Source organism: Schistocerca nitens, chromosome 12, assembly GCF_023898315.1.
Source record: "Schistocerca nitens isolate TAMUIC-IGC-003100 chromosome 12, iqSchNite1.1, whole genome shotgun sequence".
In the NCBI taxonomy this organism is placed as follows: Eukaryota; Metazoa; Arthropoda; class Insecta; order Orthoptera; family Acrididae; genus Schistocerca; species Schistocerca nitens.
In genome coordinates, this window is record NC_064625.1 from 198,742,501 (window position 1) to 198,761,476 (window position 18,976).

Sequence of the window (18,976 nt, forward strand, 5' to 3'; positions counted from 1 at the left end):
GTAGGACGATGTATTGAATCGCGACGCAATTTGTGTGTTCCATCGTCATTAAGAGGCTCTGAACGTTACAATTAATTGTCAGTTTTGCGTCGTATTCGAAAAACTAGACTCACAGGAGAACGACCATAAGGTGCCCGAGGCACCAATAGAGCCTTCGAGACAAGTCGGCTGGAGGACGATGTATTGAATCGCGACGCAATTTGTGTGTTCCATCGTCATTAAGAGGCTCTGAACGTTACAATTAATTGTCAGTTTTGCGCCGGATTCGAAAAACTAGACTCATAGGAGAACGACCAAAAGGTACCCGGAGCAGCAATACTACCTCGGAGACATGTCGGCTGGAGGACGATGTATTGAATCGCGACGCAATTTGTGTGTTCCATCGTCATTAAGAGGCTCTGAACGTTACAATTAATTGTCAGTTTTGCGTCGTATTCGAAAAACTAGGCTCACAGGAGAACGACCATAAGGTGCCAGGAGCAGCAATACTACCTCGGAGACGAGTCGGCTGGAGGACGATGTATTGAATCGCGATTAAATACATCGTCCTCCAGCCGACTTGTCTCCGAGGTAGTATTGCTGCTCCTGGCACCTCTTGGTCGTTCTCCTATTTGTCTAGTTTTTCGAATCCGGCGCAAAACTGACAATTAATTGTAACGTTCAGAGCCTCTTAATGACGATGGAACACACAAATTTAGTCGCGAATCAATACATCGTCCTCCAGCCGACGTGTCTCCGAGGTAGTATTGCTGCTCCTGGCACCTCTTGGTCGTTCTCCTATGAGTCTAGTTTTTCGAATCCGGCGCAAAACTGACAGTTAATTTTAACGTTCAGAGCCTGTTAATGACGATGGGACACACAAATTGCGTCGCGTCTCCATACATCGTCCTCCAGATTGTATGCAGCAATTGCATCGCATTCGAAAAACTAGACTCATAGGAAAACGACCAAGAGGTGCCAGGAGCATCAATACTACCTCGGAGACATGTCGGCTGGAGGACGATGTATTGAATCGCGACGCAATTTGTGTGTTCCATCGTCAGTATCAGGCTCTGAACGTTACAATTAACTGTCAGTTTTGCGTCGGATTCGAAAATCTAGACTCACAGGAGAACGACCATAAGGTGCCCGAGGCTGCAAGAGACCCTTGGAGACAGGTCGGCTGTGGGACGATGTATTGAATCGCGACGCAATTTGTGTGTTCCATCGTCATCAAGAGGCTCTGAACGTTACAATTCACTGTCAGTTTTGCGTCGGATTCGAAAATCTAGACTCACAGGAGAACGAGCATATGGTGCCCGAGGCAGCACTAGACCCTTGGAGACAAGTCGGCTGTAGGACGGTGTATTGAATCGCGACGCAATTTGTGTGTTCCATCGTCATTAAGAGGCTCTGAACGTTACAATTAACTGTCAGTTTTGCGTCGGATTCGAAAATCTAGACTCACAGGAGAACGACCATAAGGTGCCCGAGGCAGCACTAGACCCTTGGAGACAAGTCGGCTGTAGGACGATGTATTGAATCGCGACGCAATTTGTGTGTTCCATCGTCATTAACAGGCTCTGAACGTTACAATTCACTGTCAGTTTTGCGTCGGATTCGAAAATCTAGACTCACAGGAGAACGAGCATATGGTGCCCGAGGCAGCAATAGACCCTTCGAGACAAGTCGGCTGTAGGACGATGTATTGAATCGCGACGCAATTTGGGTGTTCCATCGTCATTAAGAGGCTCTGAACGTTACAATTCACTCTCAGTTTTGCGTCGGATTCGAAAAACTAGACTCACAGGAGAACGACCATAAGGTGCCCGAGGCAGCAATAGACCCTTGGAGACAAGTCGGCTGGAGGACGATGTATTGAATCGCGACGCAATTTGGCTGTTCCATCGTCATTAAGAGGCTCTGAACGTTAGAATTAACTGTCAGTTTTGCGTCGGATTCGAAAATCTAGACTCACAGGAGAACGACCATAAGGTGCCCGAGGCAGCACTAGACCCTTGGAGACAAGTCGGCTGGAGGACGATGTATTGAGTCGCGACGCAATTTGTGTGTTCCATCGTCATTAAGAGGCTCTGAACGTTACAATTAATTGTCAGTTTTGCGCCGGATTCGAAAAACTAGACTCATAGGAGAACGACCATAAGGTGCCCGAGGCAGCAATAGACCCTTGGAAACGAGTCGGCTGTAGGACGATGTATTGCATAGCGACGCAATTTGTGTGTTCCATCGTCATTAAGAGGCTCTGAACGTTACAATTAATTGTCAGTTTTGCGCCGGTTCGAAAAACTAGACTCATAGGAGAACGACCAAGAGGTGCCAGGAGCAGCAATACTACCTCGGAGACATGTCGGCTGGAGGACGATGTATTGAATCGCGACGCAATTTGTGTGTTCCATCGTCAGTATCAGGCTCTGAACGTTACAATTCACTGTCAGTTTTGCGTCGGATTCGAAAATCTAGACTCACAGGAGAACGAGCATATGGTGCCCGAGGCAGCAATAGACCCTAAAGGACAAGTCGGCTGGAGGACGATGTATTGAATCGCGACGCAATTTGTGTGTTCCATCGTCATCAAGAGGCTCTGAACGTTACAATTCACTCTCAGTTTTGCGTCGGATTCGAAAATCTAGACTCACAGGAGAACGAGCATATGGTGCCCGAGGCAGCACTAGACCCTTGGAGACAAGTCGGCTGTAGGACGATGTATTGAATCGCGACGCAATTTGTGTGTTCCATCGTCATTAAGAGGCTCTGAACGTTACAATTAACTGTCAGTTTTGCATCGCATTCGAAAAACTAGACTCACAGGAGAACGACCATAAGGTGCCCGAGGCAGCAATAGACCCTTGGAGACAAGTCGGCTGGAGGACGATGTATTGAATCGCGACGCAATTTGTGTGTTCCATCGTCATTAAGAGGCTCTGAACGTTACAATTAATTGTCAGTTTTGCGCCGGATTCGAAAAACTAGACTCATAGGAGAACGACCAAGAGGTGCCAGGAGCAGCAATACTACCTCGGAGACAAGTCGGCTGGAGGACGATGTATTGATTCGCGACGCAATTTGTGTGTTCCATCGTCATTAAGAGGCTCTGAACGTTACAATTAACTGTCAGTTTTGCGTCGGATTCGAAAATCTAGACTCACAGGAGAACGAGCATATGGAGCCCGAGGCAGCAATAGACCCTTCGAGACAAGTCGGCTGGAGGACGATGTATTGAGTCGCGACGCAATTTGTGTGTCCCATCGTCATTAACATGCTCTGAACGTTACAATTACTTGTCAGTTTTGCGTCGGATTCGAAAATCTAGACTCACAGGAGAACGAGCATATGGTGCCCGAGGCAGCACTAGACCCTTGGAGACAAGTCGGCTGTAGGACGATGTATTGAGTCGCGACGCAATTTGTGTGTTCCATCGTCATTAACAGGCTCTGAACGTTACAATTAACTGTCAGTTTTGCATCGCATTCGAAAATATAGACTCACAGGAGAACGACCATAAGGTGCCCGAGGCAGCAATAGACCCTTGGAGACAAGTCGGCTGGAGGACGATGTATTGAGACGCGACGCAATTTGTGTGTCCCATCGTCATTAACAGGCTCTGAACGTTACAATTAACTGTCAGTTTTGCGCCGGATTCGAAAAACTAGACTCATAGGAGAACGACCAAGAGGTGCCAGGTGCAGCAATACTACCTCGGAGACATGTCGGCTGGAGGACGATGTATTGAATCGCGACGCAATTTGTGTGTTCCATCGTCATTAACAGGCTCTGAACGTTACAATTAATTGTCAGTTTTGCGCCGGATTCGAAAAACTAGACTCATAGGAGAACGACCAAGAGGTGCCAGGAGCAGCAATACTACCTCGGAGACAAGTCGGCTGGAGGACGATGTATTGAGTCGCGACGCAATTTGTGTGTCCCATCGTCATTAACAGGCTCTGAACGTTACAATTAACTGTCAGTTTTGCGTCGGATTCGAAAATCTAGACTCACAGGAGAACGAGCATATGGTGCCCGAGGCAGCACTAGACCCTTGGAGACAAGTCGGCTGTAGGACGATGTATTGAGTCGCGACGCAATTTGTGTGTTCCATCGTCATTAAGAGGCTCTGAACGTTACAATTAACTGTCAGTTTTGCATCGCATTCGAAAAACTAGACTCACAGGAGAACGACCATAAGGTGCCCAAGGCAGCAATAGACCCTTGGAGACAAGTCGGCTGGAGGACGATGTATTGAGACGCGACGCAATTTGTGTGTCCCATCGTCATTAACAGGCTCTGAACGTTACAATTAACTGTCAGTTTTGCGCCGGATTCGAAAAACTATACTCATAGGAGAACGACCAAGAAGTGCCAGGAGCAGCGATACTACCTCGGAGACAAGTCGGCTGGAGGACGATGTATTGATTCGCGACGCAATTTGTGTGTTCCATCGTCATTAAGAAGCTCTGAACGTTACAATTAATTGTTAGTTTTGCGCCGGATTCGAAAAACTAGACTCATAGGAGAACGACCAAGAGGTGCCAGGAGCAGCAATACTACCTCGGAGACATGTCGGCTGGAGGACGATGTATTGAATCGCGATTCAATACATCGTCCTCCAGCCAACTTGTCTCCGAGGTAGTATTGCTGCTCCTGGCACCTCTTGGTCGTTCTCCTATGAGTCTAGTTTTTCGAATCCGGCGCAAAACTGACAATTAATTGTAACGTTCAGAGCCTCTTAATGACGATGGGACACACAAATTGCGTCGCGTATCAATACATCGTCCTCCAGATTGTATGCAGCAATTGCATCGCATTCGAAAAACTAGACTCATAGGAGAACGACCAAGAGGTGCCAGGAGCATCAATACTACCTCGGAGACATGTCGGCTGGAGGACGATGTATTGAATCGCGACGCAATTTGTGTGTTCCATCGTCATTAAGAGGCTCTGAACGTTACAATTAATTGTCAGTTTTGCGCCGGATTCGAAAAACTAGACTCATAGGAGAACGACCAAGAGGTGCCAGGAGCAGCAATACTACCTCGGAGACAAGTCGGCTGGAGGACGATGTATTGAATCGCGACGCAATTTGTGTGTTCCATCGTCATTAAGAGGCTCTGAACCTTACAATAAACTGTCAGTTTTGCGTCGGTTTCGAAAATCTAGACTCACAGATGAACGACCATAAGGTGCCCGAGGCAGCACTAGACCCTTGGAGACAAGTCGGCTGGAGGACGATGTATTGAGTCGCGACGCAATTTGTGTGTCCCATCGTCATTAACAGGCTCTGAACGTTACAATTAACAGTCAGTTTTGCGTCGGATTCGAAAATCTAGACTCACAGGAGAACGAGCATATGGTGCCCGAGGCAGCACTAGACCCTTGGAGACAAGTCGGCTGTAGGACGATGTATTGAGTCGCGACGCAATTTGTGTGTTCCATCGTCATTAACAGGCTCTGAACGTTACAATTAACTGTCAGTTTTGCGTCGGATTCGAAAATCTAGACTCACAGGAGAACGAGCATAAGGTGCCCGAGGCAGCACTAGACCCTTGGAGACAAGTCGGCTGTAGGACGATGTATTGAATCGCGACGCAATTTGTGTGTTCCATCGTCATTAACAGGCTCTGAACGTTACAATTAACTGTCAGTTTTGCATCGCATTCGAAAAACTAGACTCACAGGAGAACGACCATAAGGTGCCCGAGGCAGCAATAGACCCTTGGAGACAGGTCGGCTGGAGGACGATGTATTGCGACGCGACGCAATTTGTGTGTCCCATCGTCATTAACAGGCTCTGAACGTTACAATTAACTGTTAGTTTTGCGCCGGATTCGAAAAACTAGACTCATAGGAGAACGACCCGAGGTGCCAGGAGCAGCAATACTACCTCGGAGACAAGTCGGCTGGAGGACGATGTATTGATTCGCGACGCAATTTGTGTGTTCCATCGTCATTAAGAAGCTCTGAACGATACAATTAATTGTTAGTTTTGCGCCGGATTCGAAAAACTAGACTCATAGGAGAACGACCAAGAGGTGCCAGGAGCAGCAATACTACCTCGGAGACATGTCGGCTGGAGGACGATGTACTGAATCGCGATTCAATACATCGTCCTCCAGCCGACTTGTCTCCGGGGTAGTATTGCTGCTCCTGGCACCTCTTGGTCGTTCTCCTATGAGTCTAGTTTTTCGAATCCGGCGCAAAACTAACAATTAATTGTAACGTTCAGAGCTTCTTAATGACGATGGAACACACAAATTGCGTCGCGAATGAATACATCGTCCTCCAGCCGACTTGTCTCCGAGGTAGTATTGCTGCTCCTGGCACCTCTTGGTCGTTCTCCTATGAGTCTAGTTTTTCGAATCCGGCGCAAAACTGACAGTTAATTGTAACGTTCAGAGCCTGTTAATGACGATGGGACACACAAATTGCGTCGCGTCTCAATACATCGTCCTCCAGATTGTATGCAGCAATTGCATCGCATTCGAATAACTAGACTCATAGGATGACGACCTAGAGGTGCCAGGAGCATCAATACTACCTCGGAGACATGTCGGCTGGAGGACGATGTATTGAATCGCGACGCAATTTGTGTGTTCCATCTTCAGTATCAGGCTCTGAACGTTACAATTAACTGTCAGTTTTGCGTCGGATTCGAAAATCTAGACTCACAGGAGAACGACCATAAGGTGCCCGAGGCAGCACTAGACCCTTGGAGACAAGTCGGCTGGAGGACGATGTATTGAGTCGCGACGCAATTTGTGTGTCCCATCGTCATTAACAGGCTCTGAACGTTACAATTAACTGTCAGTTTTGCGTCGTATTCTGAAAACTAGACTCACAGGAGAACGACCATAAGGTGCCCGAGGCAGCAAGAGACCCTTGGAGACAGGTCGGCTGTGGGACGATGTATTGAATCGCGACGCAATTTGTGTGTTCCATCGTCATCAAGAGGCTCTGAACGTTACAATTCACTGTCAGTTTTGCGTCGGATTCGAAAATCTAGACTCACAGGAGAACGAGCATATGGTGCCCGAGGCAGCACTAGACCCTTGGAGACAAGTCGGCTGTAGGACGATGTATTGAATCGCGACGCAATTTGTGTGTTCCATCGTCATTAAGAGGCTCTGAACGTTACAATTAATTGTCAGTTTTGCGCCGGATTCGAAAAACTAGACTCATAGGAGAACGACCAAGAGGTGCCAGGAGCAGCAATACTACCTCGGAGACAAGTCGGCTGGAGGACGATGTATTGAATCGCGACGCAATTTGTGTGTTCCATCGTCATTAAGAGGCTCTGAACCTTACAATTAACTGTCAGTTTTGCGTCGGATTCGAAAATCTAGACTCACAGATGAACGACCATAAGGTGCCCGAGGCAGCACTAGACCCTTGGAGACAAGTCGGCTGGAGGACGATGTATTGAGTCGCGACGCAATTTGTGTGTCCCATCGTCATTAACAGGCTCTGAACGTTACAATTAACTGTCAGTTTTGCGTCGGATTTGAAAATCTAGACTCACAGGAGAACGAGCATATGGTGCCCGAGGCAGAACTAGACCCTTGGAGACAAGTCGGCTGTAGGACGATGTATTGAGTTGCGACGCAATTTGTGTGTTCCATCGTCATTAACAGGCTCTGAAAGTTACAATTAACTGTCAGTTTTGCGTCGGATTCGAAAATCGAGACTCACAGGAGAACGAGCATAAGGTGCCCGAGGCAGCACTAGACCCTTGGAGACAAGTCGGCTGTGTTACGATGTATAGAATCGCGACGCAATTTGTGTGTTCCATCGTCATTAAGAGGCTCTGAACGTTACAATTAACTGTCAGTTTTGCATCGCATTCGAAAAACTAGACTCACAGGAGAACGACCATAAGGTGCCCGAGGCAGCAATAGACCCTTGGAGACAAGTCGGCTGGAGGACGATGTATTGAGACGCAACGCAATTTGTGTGTCCCATCGTCATTAACAGGCTCTGAACGTTACAATTAACTGTCAGTTTTGCGCCGGATTCGAAAAACTAGACTCATAGGAGAACGACCAAGAGGTGCCAGGAGCAGCCATACTACCTCGGAGACATGTCGGCTGGAGGACGATGTATTGAATCGCGACGCAATTTGTGTGTTCCATCGTCAGTATCAGGCTCTGAACGTTACAATTAACTGTCAGTTTTGCGTCGGATTCGAAAATCTAGACTCACAGGAGAACGACCATAAGGTGCCCGAGGCAGCACTAGACCCTTGGAGACAAGTCGGCTGGAGGACGATGTATTGATTCGCGACGCAATTTGTGTGTCCCATCGTCATTAACAGGCTCTGAACGTTACAATTAACTGTCAGTTTTGCGTCGTATTCTGAAAACTATACTCACAGGAGAACGACCATAAGGTGCCCGAGGCAGCAAGAGACCCTTGGAGACAGGTCGGCTGTGGGACGATGTATTGAATCGCGACGCAATTTGTGTGTTCCATCGTCATAAAGAGGCTCTGAACGTTACAATTCACTGTCAGTTTTGCGTCGGATTCGAAAATCTAGACTCATAGGAGAACGAGCATATGGTGCCCGAGGCAGCACTAGACCCTTGGAGACAAGTCGGCTGTAAGACGATGTATTGAATCGCGACGCAATTTGTGTGTTCCATCGTCATTAAGAGGCTCTGATCGTTACAATCAGTTGTCAGTTTTGCGCCGGATTCGAAAAACTAGACACATAGGAGAACGACCAAGAGGTGCCAGGAGCAGCAATACTACCTCGGAGACAAGTCGGCTGGAGGACGATGTATTGAATCGCGACGCAATTTGTGTGTTCCATCGTCATTAAGAGGCTCTGAACCTTACAATTAACTGTCAGTTTTGCGTCGGATTCGAAAATCTAGACTCACCGATGAACGACCATAAGGTGCCCGAGGCAGCAATAGACCCTTCGAGACCAGTCGGCTGGAGGACGATGTATTGAATCGCGACGCAATTTGTGTGTTCCATCGTCATTAAGAGGCTCTGAACGTTACAATTAATTGTCAGTTTTGCGTCGTATTCGAAAAACTAGACTCACAGGAGAACGACCAAGAGGTGCCAGGAGCAGCAATACTACCTCGGAGACATGTCGGCTGGAGGACGATGTATTGAATCGCGACGCAATTTGTGTGTTCCATCGTCAGTATCAGGCTCTGAACGTTACAATTAACTGTCAGTTTTGCGTCGGATTCGAAAATCTAGACTCACAGGAGATCGAGCATATGGTGCCCGAGGCAGCACTAGACCCTTGGAGACATGTCGGCTGTAGGACGATGTATTGAATCGCGACGCAATTTGTGTGTCCCATCGTCATTAACAGGCTCTGAACGTTACAATTCACTGTCAGTTTTGCGTCGGATTCGAAAATCTAGACTCACAGGAGAACGAGCATATGGTGCCCGAGGCAGCACTAGACCCTTGGAGACAAGTCGGCTGTAGGACGATGTATTGAATCGCGACGCAATTTGTGTGTTCCATCGTCATTAAGAGGCTCTGAACGTTACAATTAACTGTCAGTTTTGCGCCGGATTCGAAAAACTAGACTCATAGGAGAACGACCAAGAGGTGCCAGGAGCAGCAATACTGCCTCGGAGACAAGTCGGCTGGAGGACGATGTATTGAATCGCGACGCAATTTGTGTGTTCCATCGTCATTAAGAGGCTCTGAACCTTACAATTAACTATCAGTTTTGCGTCGGATTCGAAAATCTGGACTCACCGATGAACGACCATAAGGTGCCCGAGGCAGCAATAGACCCTTCGAGACAAGTCGGCTGGAGGACGATGTATTGAATCGCGACGCAATTTGTGTGTTCCATCGTCAGTAAGAGGCTCTGAACGTTACAATTAATTGTCAGTTTTGCGTCGTATTCGAAAAACTAGACTCACAGGAGAACGACCATAAGGTGCCCGAGGCACCAATAGACCCTTCGAGACAAGTCGGCTGGAGGACGATGTATTGAGTCGCGACGCAATTTGTGTGTCCCATCGTCATTAACAGGCTCTGAACGTTACAATTAACTGTCAGTTTTGCGTCGGATTTGAAAATCTAGACTCACAGGAGAACGAGCATATGGTGCCCGAGGCAGAACTAGACCCTTGGAGACAAGTCGGCTGTAGGACGATGTATTGAGTCGCGACGCAATTTGTGTGTTCCATCGTCATTAACAGGCTCTGAAAGTTACAATTAACTGTCAGTTTTGCGTCGGATTCGAAAATCGAGACTCACAGGAGAACGAGCATAAGTTGCCCGAGGCAGCACTAGACCCTTGGAGACAAGTCGGCTGTGTTACGATGTATTGAATCGCGACGCAATTTGTGTGTTCCATCGTCATTAAGAGGCTCTGAACGTTACAATTAACTGTCAGTTTTGCATCGCATTCGAAAAACTAGACTCACAGGAGAACGACCATAAGGTGCCCGAGGCAGCAATAGACCCTTGGAGACAAGTCGGCTGGAGGACGATGTATTGAGACGCAACGCAATTTGTGTGTCCCATCGTCATTAACAGGCTCTGAACGTTACAATTAACTGTCAGTTTTGCGCCGGATTCGAAAAACTAGACTCATAGGAGAACGACCAAGAGGTGCCAGGAGCAGCAATACTACCTCGGACACAAGTCGGCTGGAGGACGATGTATTGATTCGCGACGCAATTTGTGTGTTCCATCGTCATTAAGAGGCTCTGAACGTTACAATTAATTGTCAGTTTTGCCCCGGATTCGAAAAACTAGACTCATAGGAGAACGACCAAGAGCTGCCAGGAGCAGCAATACTACCTCGGAGACAAGTCGGCTGGAGGACGATGTATTGAATCGCGACGCAATTTGTGTGTCCCATCGTCATTAACAGGCTCTGAACGTTACAATTAACTGTCAGTTTTGCGTCGTATTCTGAAAACTAGACTCACAGGAGAACGACCATAAGGTGCCCGAGGCAGCAAGAGACCCTTGGAGACAGGTCGGCTGTGGGACGATGTATTGAATCGCGACGCAATCTGTGTGTTCCATCGTCATCAAGAGGCTCTGAACGTTACAATTCACTGTCAGTTTTGCGTCGGATTCGAAAATCTAGACTCACAGGAGAACGAGCATATGGTGCCCGAGGCAGCACTAGACCCTTGGAGACAAGTCGGCTGTAGGACGATGTATTGAATCGCGACGCAATTTGTGTGTTCCATCGTCATTAAGAGGCTCTGAACGTTACAATTAATTGTCAGTTTTGCGCCGGATTCGAAAAACTAGACTCATAGGAGAACGACCAAGAGGTGCCAGGAGCAGCAATACTACCTCGGAGACAAGTCGGCTGGAGGACGATGTATCGAATCGCGACGCAATTTGTGTGTTCCATCGTCATTAAGAGGCTCTGAACCTTACAATTAACTGTCAGTTTTGCGTCGGATTCGAAAATCTAGACTCACAGATGAACGACCATAAGGTGCCCGAGGCAGCACTAGACCCTTGGAGACAAGTCGGCTGGAGGACGATGTATTGAGTCGCGACGCAATTTGTGTGTCCCATCGTCATTAACAGGCTCTGAACGTTACAATTAACTGTCAGTTTTGCGTCGGATTTGAAAATCTAGACTCACAGGAGAACGAGCATATGGTGCCCGAGGCAGAACTAGACCCTTGGAGACAAGTCGGCTGTAGGGCGATGTATTGAGTCGCGACGCAATTTGTGTGTTCCATCGTCATTAACAGGCTCTGAAAGTTACAATTAACTGTCAGTTTTGCGTCGGATTCGAAAATCGAGACTCACAGGAGAACGAGCATAAGGTGCCCGAGGCAGCACTAGACCCTTGGAGACAAGTCGGCTGTGTTACGATGTATTGAATCGCGACGCAATTTGTGTGTTCCATCGTCATTAAGAGGCTCTGAACGTTACAATTAACTGTCAGTTTTGCATCGCATTCGAAAAACTAGACTCACAGGAGAACGACCATAAGGTGCCCGAGGCAGCAATAGACCCTTGGAGACAAGTCGGCTGGAGGACGATGTATTGAGACGCGACGCAATTTGTGTGTCCCATCGTCATTAACAGGCTCTGAACGTTACAATTAACTGTCAGTTTTGCGCCGGATTCGAAAAACTAGACTCATAGGAGAACGACCAAGAGGTGCCAGGAGCAGCAATACTACCTCGGACACAAGTCGGCTGGAGGACGATGTATTGATTCGCGACGCAATTTGTGTGTTCCATCGTCATTAAGAGGCTCTGAACGTTACAATTAATTGTCAGTTTTGCGCCGGATTCGAAAAACTAGACTCATAGGAGAACGACCAAGAGGTGCCAGGAGCAGCCATACTACCTCGGAGACATGTCGGCTGGAGGACGATGTATTGAATCGCGACGCAATTTGTGTGTTCCATCGTCAGTATCAGGCTCTGAACGTTACAATTAACTGTCAGTTTTGCGTCGGATTCGAAAATCTAGACTCACAGGAGAACGACCATAAGGTGCCCGAGGCAGCACTAGACCCTTGGAGACAAGTCGGCTGGAGGAAGATGTATTGAATCGCGACGCAATTTGTGTGTTCCATCGTCATATAGAGGCTCTGAACGTTACAATTCACTGTCAGTTTTGCGTCGGATTCGAAAATCTAGACTCACAGGAGAACGAGCATATGGTGCCCGAGGCAGCACTAGACCCTTGGAGACAAGTCGGCTGTAAGACGATGTATTGAATCGCGACGCAATTTGTGTGTTCCATCGTCATTAAGAGGCTCTGATCGTTACAATCAGTTGTCAGTTTTGCGCCGGATTCGAAAAACTAGACACATAGGAGAACGACCAAGAGGTGCCAGGAGCAGCAATACTACCTCGGAGACAAGTCGGCTGGAGGACGATGTATTGAATCGCGACGCAATTTGTGTGTTCCATCGTCATTAAGAGGCTCTGAACCTTACAATTAACTGTCAGTTTTGCGTCGGATTCGAAAATCTAGACTCACCGATGAACGACCATAAGGTGCCCGAGGCAGCAATAGACCCTTCGAGACCAGTCGGCTGGAGGACGATGTATTGAATCGCGACGCAATTTGTGTGTTCCATCGTCATTAAGAGGCTCTGAACGTTACAATTAATTGTCAGTTTTGCGTCGTATTCGAAAAACTAGACTCACAGGAGAACGACCAAGAGGTGCCAGGAGCAGCAATACTACCTCGGAGACATGTCGGCTGGAGGACGATGTATTGAATCGCGACGCAATTTGTGTGTTCCATCGTCATTAACAGGCTCTGAACGTTACAATTCACTGTCAGTTTTGCGTCGGATTCGAAAATCTAGACTCACAGGAGAACGAGCATATGGTGCCCGAGGCAGAACTAGACCCTTGGAGACAAGTCGGCTGTAGGACGATGTATTGAATCGCGACGCAATTTGTGTGTCCCATCGTCATTAACAGGCTCTGAACGTTACAATTCACTGTCAGTTTTGCGTCGGATTCGAAAATCTAGACTCACAGGAGAACGAGCATATGGTGCCCGAGGCAGCACTAGACCCTTGGAGACAAGTCGGCTGTAGGACGATGTATTGAATCGCGACGCAATTTGTGTGTTCCATCGTCATTAAGAGGCTCTGAACGTTACAATTCACTCTCAGTTTTGCGTCGGATTCGAAAATCTAGACTCACAGGAGAACGACCATAAGGTGCCCGAGGCAGCACTAGACCCTTGGAGACAAGTCGGCTGGAGGACGATGTATTGAGTCGCGACGCAATTTGTGTGTCCCATCGTCATTAATAGGCTCTGAGCGTTACAATTAACTGTCAGTTTTGCATCGCATTCGAAAAACTAGACTCACAGGAGAACGACCATAAGGTGCCCGAGGCAGCAATAGACCCTTCGAGACAAGTCGGCTGGAGGACGATGTATTGAGTCGCGACGCAATTTGTGTGTCCCATCGTCATTAACAGGCTCTGAACGTTACAATTAACTGTCAGTTTTGCATCGCATTCGAAAAACTAGACTCACAGGAGAACGACCATAAGGTGCCCGAGGCAGCAAGAGACCCTTGGAGACAGGTCGGCTGTGGGACGATGTATTGAATCGCGACGCAATTTGTGTGTTCCATCGTCATCAAGAGGCTCTGAACGTTACAATTCACTGTCAGTTTTGCGCCGGATTCGAAAAACTAGACTCATAGGAGAACGACCAAGAGGTGCCAGGAGCAGCAATACTACCTCGGAGACAAGTCGGCTGGAGGACGATGTATTGAATCGCGACGCAATTTGTGTGTTCCATCGTCATTAAGAGGCTCTGAACCTTACAATTAACTGTCAGTTTTGCGTCGGATTCGAAAATCTAGACTCACCGATGAACGACCATAAGGTGCCCGAGGCAGCAATAGACCCTTCGAGACAAGTCGGCTGGAGGACGATGTATTGAATCGCGACGCAATTTGTGTGTTCCATCGTCATTAAGAGGCTCTGAACGTTACAATTAATTGTCAGTTTTGCGTCGTATTCGAAAAACTAGACTCACAGGAGAACGACCATAAGGTGCCCGAGGCACCAATAGACCCTTCGAGACAAGTCGGCTGGAGGACGATGTATTGAATGGCGACGCAATTTGTGTGTTCCATCGTCAGTATCAGGCTCTGAACGTTACAAATAATTGTCAGTTTTGCGTCGTATTCGAAAAACTAGACTCACAGGAGAACGACCATAAGGTGCCCGAGGCAGCACTAGACCCTTGGAGACAAGTCGGCTGTGTTACGATGTATTGAATCGCGACGCAATTTGTGTGTTCCATCGTCATTAAGAGGCTCTGAACGTTACAATTAATTGTCAGTTTTGCGCCGGATTCGAAAAACTAGACTCATAGGAGAACGACCAAGAGGTGCCAGGAGCAGCAATACTACCTCGGAGACATGTCGGCTGGAGGACGATGTATTGAATCGCGACGCAATTTGTGTGTTCCATCGTCAGTATCAGGCTCTGAATGTTACAATTAACTGTCAGTTTTACGTCGGATTCGAAAATCTAGACTCACAGGAGAACGACCATAAGGTGCCCGAGGCAGCACTAGACCCTTGGAGACAAGTCGGCCTGAGGACGATGTATTGAGTCGCGACGCCATTTGTGTGTCCCATCGTCATTAACAGGCTCTGAACGTTACAATTAACTGTCAGTTTTGCATCGCATTCGAAAATCTAGACTCACCGATGAACGACCAAAAGGTGCCCGAGGCAGCAATAGACCCTTCGAGACAATTCGGCTGGAGGACGATGTATTGAATCGCGACGCAATTTGTGTGTTCCATCGTCATTAACAGGCTCTGAACGTTACAATTAAATGTCAGTTTTGCGTCGTATTCTGAAAACTAGACTCACAGGAGAACGACCATAAGGTGCCCGAGGCAGCAATAGACCCTTCGAGACAAGTCGGCTGGAGGACGATGTATTGAATGGCGACGCAATTTGTGTGTTCCATCGTCAGTATCAGGCTCTGAACGTTACAAATAATTGTCAGTTTTGCGTCGTATTCGAAAAACTAGACTCACAGGAGAACGACCATAAGGTGCCCGAGGCAGCACTAGACCCTTGGAGACAAGTCGGCTGGAGGACGATGTATTGAATCGCGACGCAATTTGTGTGTTCCATCGTCATTAAGAGGCTCTGAACGTTACAATTAATTGTCAGTTTTGCGCCGGATTCGAAAAACTAGACTCATAGGAGAACGACCAAGAGGTGCCAGGAGCAGCAATACTACCTCGGAGACATGTCGGCTGGAGGACGATGTATTGAATCGCGACGCAATTTGTGTGTTCCATCGTCAGTATCAGGCTCTGAATGTTACAATTAACTGTCAGTTTTACGTCGGATTCGAAAATCTAGACTCACAGGAGAACGACCATAAGGTGCCCGAGGCAGCACTAGACCCTTGGAGACAAGTCGGCTAGAGGACGATGTATTGAGTCGCGACGCCATTTGTGTGTCCCATCGTCATTAACAGGCTCTGAACGTTACAATTAACTGTCAGTTTTGCATCGCATTCGAAAATCTAGACTCACAGATGAACGACCATAAGGTGCCCGAGGCAGCAATAGACCCTTGGAGACAAGTCGGCTGGAGGACGATGTATTGAATCGCGACGCAATTTGTGTGTTCCATCGTCATCAAGAGGCTCTGAACGTTACAATTCACTGTCAGTTTTGCGTCGGATTCGAAAATCTAGACTCACAGATGAACGACCATAAGGTGCCCGAGGCAGCAATAGACCCTTCGAGACAAGTCGTCTGGAGGACGATGTATTGAATCGCGACGCAATTTGTGTGTTCCATCGTCATTAAGAGGCTCTGAACGTTACAATTAACCGTCAGTTTTGCGTCGTATTCTGAAAACTAGACTCACAGGAGAACGACCATAAGGTGCCCGAGGCAGCACTAGACCCTTGGAGACAAGTCGGCTGGAGGACGATGTATTGAATCGCGACGCAATTTGTGTGTCCCATCGTCATTAACAGGCTCTGAACCTTACAATTAACTGTCAGTTTTGCGTCGGATTCGAAAATCTAGACTCACAGGAGAACGACGATAAGGTGCCCGAGGCAGCAATAGACCCTTGGAGACAAGTCGGCTGGAGGACGATGTATTGAGACGCGACGCAATTTGTGTGTCCCATCGTCATTAAGAGGCTCTGAACCTTACAATTAACTGTCAGTTTTGCGTCGGATTCGAAAATCTAGACTCACCGATGAACGACCATAAGGTGCCCGATGCAGCAATAGACCCTTCGAGACAAGTCGGCTGGAGGACGATGTATTGAATCGCGACGCAATTTGTGTGTTCCATCGTCATTAAGAGGCTCTGAACGTTACAATTAAATGTCAATTTTGCGTCGTATTCTGAAAACTAGACTCACAGGAGAACGACCATAAGGTGCCCGAGGCAGCAAGAGACCCTTGGAGACAGGTCGGCTGTGGGACGATGTATTTAATCGCGACGCAATTTGTGTGTTCCATCGTCATCAAGAGGCTCTGAACGTTACAATTAACTGTCAGTTTTGCGTCGGATTCGAAAATCTAGATTCACAGATGAACGACCATAAGGTGCCCGAGGCAGCAATAGACCCTTGGAGACAAGTCGGCTGGAGGACGATGTATTGAATCGCGACGCAATTTGTGTGTTCCATCGTCATTAAGAGGCTCTGAACGTTACAATTAACCGTCAGTTTTGCGTCGGATTCGAAAATCTAGACTCACAGGAGAACGAGCATATGGTGCCCGAGGCAGCACTAGACCCTTGGAGACAAGTCGGCTGGAGGACGATGTATTGAATCGCGACGCAATTTGTGTGTTCCATCGTCAGTATCAGGCTCTGAACGTTACAATTAATTGTCAGTTTTGCGCCGGATTCGAAAAACTAGACTCATAGGAGAACGACCAAGAGGTGCCAGGAGCAGCAATACTACCTCGGAGACATGTCGGCTGGAGGACGATGTATTGAATCGCGACGCAATTTGTGTGTTCCATCGTCAGTATCAGGCTCTGAATGTTACAATTAACTGTCAGTTTTGCGTCGGATTCGAAAATCTAGACTCACAGGAGAACGACCATAAGGTGCCCGAGGAAGCACTAGACACTTGGAGACAAGTCGGCTGGAGGACGATGTATTGAGTCGCGACGCAATTTGTGTGTTCCATCGTCATTAAGAGGCACTGAACCTTACAATTAACTGTCAGTTTTGCGTCGGATTCGAAAATCTAGACTCACCGATGAACGACCATAAGGTGCCCGAGGCAGCAATAGACCCTTAGAGACAAGTCGGCTGGAGGACGATGTATTGAATCGCGACGCAATTTGTGTGTTCCATCGTCAGTATCAGGCTCTGAACGTTACAATTAACCGTCAGTTTTGCGTCGTATTCTGAAAACTAGACTCACAGGAGAACGACGATAAGGTGCCCGAGGAAGCACTAGACCCTTGGAGACAAGTCGGCTGTAGGACGATGTATTGAGACGCGAAGCAATTTGTGTGTCCCATCGTCATTAACAGGCTCTGAACCTTACAATTAACTGTCAGTTTTGCGTCGGATTCGAAAATCTAGACTCGCAGGAGAACGACCATAAGGTGCCCGAGGCAGCACTAGACCCTTGGAGACAAGTCGGCTGGAGGACGATATATTGAGTCGCGACGCAATTTGTGTGTCCCATCGTCATTAACAGGCTCTGAACGTTACAATTCACTGTCAGTTTTGCGTCGGATTCGAAAATCTAGACTCACTGGAGAACGAGCATATGGTGCCCGAGGCAGCACTAGACCCTTGGAGACAAGTCGGCTGTAGGACGATGTATTGAATCGCGACGCAATTTGTGTGTTCCATCGTCAATAAGAGGCTCTGAACGTTACAATTAACCGTCAGTTTTGCGTCGGATTCGAAAATCTAGACTCACAGGAGAACGACGATAAGGTGCCCGAGGCAGCAATAGACCCTTGGAGACAAGTCGGCTGGAGGACGATGTATTGATTCGCGACGCAATTTGTGTGTTCCATCGTCATTAAGAGGCTCTGAACGTTACAATTAACTGTCAGTTTTGCATCGCATTCGAAAAACTAGACTCACAGGAGAACGACCATAAGGTGCCCGAGGCAGCAATAGACCCTTGGAGACAAGTCGGCTGAAGGACGATGTATTGAATCGCGACGCAATTTGTGTGTTCCATCGTCATTAACAGGCTCTGAACGTTACAATTCACTCTCAGTTTTGCGTCGGATTCGAAAAACTAGACTCACAGGAGAACGACCATAAGGTGCCCGAGGCAGCAATAGACCCTTGGAGACAAGTCGGCTGGAGGACGATGTATTGAATCGCGACGCAATTTGTGTGTTCCATCGTCATTAAGAGGCTCTGAACGTTACAATTAATTGTCAGTTTTGCGTCGTATTCGAAAAACTAGACTCACAGGAGAACGACCATAAGGTGCCCGTGGCAGCAATAGACCCTTCGACACAAGTCGGCTGGAGGACGATGTATTG